General features: G+C 40.5%; 1 non-coding gene across 1 annotated transcript; it reads right to left on the bottom strand.

Moving 5' to 3' along the window:
- Nucleotides 1–1926: 1926 nt before the first annotated feature.
- On the bottom strand, nt 1927–1998 carry Trnah-gug (transfer RNA histidin (anticodon GUG)). The gene has a single exon. It is a non-coding gene; the product is annotated as a tRNA-His (tRNA).
- Between the last annotated feature and the right edge of the window lie 368 nt (nt 1999–2366).

Genomic DNA, 2366 nt, shown 5'->3' with positions numbered 1-2366 from the left:
AGGCCCATAAAAAGAGCAAACGAATAGAAGGTCTGGTGTCCGGCTGATGCTAAGACCTGCTACCTACTGAAGTTCCAGATCTGTTGTGGGTAAGGGGAAAACAATAATGCTAACATTCCTCTTGTTGAAAGGATTGTACATGAATCGTGCTCACCTTTGAAAAACTATTACATTTGGCAACTATTTCACTTCGAACTTTCTAATGAAAATACTTCTGGATAGTGGAATACATCCTGTGTAAGTCTTATCTGAGTCAACAGAAAAAGTCTTCTGGAATAATGAAACAAACGACAAATTTTCGCAGGCGAGTTCAAGGCGCAGATAAGAAGTTCAGTCGCTGCGATAAAGAGCCAAGACACACGGACATTAACACTTCTGTTTCAAGCAACACCTTCTAAAGACGTAATATGTGTTTCCAGAAAAGGAAGAGATGGTCGTATGTGCACCATAGCTTGACCAAGTGCCAAAAGTTTATACAATAGTGCAATAGTTGGAGTAGAACTCTGATGAGGAGCGGAACGGTATGAAATCGGAGGGCGATCTACAGAAAGGTAGCACCGAATTTTTTGTTTTTTACTTAAAGTTGATACTAAGACGGAGAATGTATTTATAACGGACGCACCAGCCACAGGACGAGGAGAGCAGCTAACTTTACGTTTACACTCAGCAAGATTCTCATCATTCATCAAGGGAATGACGTAGTCATCCACAAGTATCCATTTCAGTGAAAGACAGCTGTGGCGTTCCTGGTGAACTCAGGCTATCAAATGTGGCTGAACACCTACCACAGAAAACTGAAATACAAACGTTGTCATGCGTTCAGCACAAGAAAAGATGAAAAAGAACAAGAAAAATTTGCTGAGATTGCAATGGCGCTTTGTGTGTAGACATATGTTTCAGACTGATCCATAAAATTCAGTAATTAAATTGTTATTAAGATTTTGTGAATAAAAGATCATCTGCCAATCACGTACATTTCTTAATTTGTTTTGCAGTGTCAGTTTTTGTAAGAAGAAACGCCTAAAAAGTTTTGTTAGCATCATCTCCCAGTGCGTGGAAGCCATCTCACATAAATTTTTCAAACAAATGGGTATCCAAAAATTTTTTTCTTTCTGCATAGTGTGGCGTAGTCGGTTCTTAGCAAGTCATTGAATCCCCATCTGCCACCTGTAATTAAACTATGAAAAATGTTGCCTCGAATTAAAATTTTCGTAACATCCTTTTATGTACTTCACACCTGGCGCGTCTCGACCATTGGCAGTTCGGAAATGTCGCTGAACTGTAACAGGCGACCGTATTAACGAAACCACAAGACACAGTGCGCTTTCTCCTTCATAGGGGCCATTGGGAGGCAGCATTCCTGTAATAAGAGAGTGTGAGAAAAGAAATCAATTGCTGTCAGAGCACATGTAGACATGTACCGATAAAAACTTTATGAGTTGAGCTACAATTTTCAAAAAACAGCACAGACAAATAGAAGTGTATCCATAACAAACTGTATGATGAAAGCTACCATTTGCAACAAACCACATGGTTGTATATAGTATAATTCCTTAGAAATAAATTTTTGTAGTCAGGGGAAGGATACATGCCCCACATGCTCACCTTGTATGTCTATTAGGAGGTTATGCGCTGGCTGAAGAACACTATACTGCAAACAAACTGACCAGTCAGTTTTGCCGGGGCAAAATTTGAAAGCCTTGCGTAATTACGTAATGAGAACAGCAGATGAAAGCCCATATTTGTCAAAAAAAGAAAAAAACTGCTTAAAATGTAAGCTCCTGCACTGCTAATGTTGTTAAAAAACTGCTTAAAATGTAAGCTCCTGCACTGCTAATGTTGTTATCTGAAGATAACAAATAGCCATATTTACTTCAGTGACTAAAGTAATATTTATGTATATTCTACATAAAAATATTAGCCTCTTGCCGTGACCAGGATTCGAACCTGGGTTCTTGCGGCCACAACGCAATGTCCTAACCACTAGACTATCACGGCTGGTTGCTAAGCAGCCGCCAAGCTGTAATCTGTTCTTCGCGGCCCAGATACCGCTTACGTGCTGCCTACGTCACACAGTACCGCTGAGCCGTCGCTCCAGCTTTCTCTATCGCCACGTCGGAGACGAAAATAAGTTCTTGTTGATAGACAACGTGGTTACAAGGTTTTATATTGCAGCCTGTGTTATTGATGTTGTCTTCTGTCAAGAGGCTGGTTCGATGCATCTCTACGTCCCAGTCTATCCTGTGGTAATGTGTTCATCTCCGCATAAATATTGCAGCCTCCATCCATCTGAACATACTTGCGGTAGCCGAGACTTAGTCTATCTCTTGAACATTTAACCTCGTACATCTCTCTCGATAACCGAA

This window comes from Schistocerca nitens, chromosome 2 (assembly GCF_023898315.1).
Source record: "Schistocerca nitens isolate TAMUIC-IGC-003100 chromosome 2, iqSchNite1.1, whole genome shotgun sequence".
NCBI lineage: Eukaryota > Metazoa > Arthropoda > Insecta > Orthoptera > Acrididae > Schistocerca > Schistocerca nitens.
The sequence above is the reverse complement of the archived record's forward strand: the minus strand, read 5'-3'. Positions and strand labels throughout refer to the sequence as shown.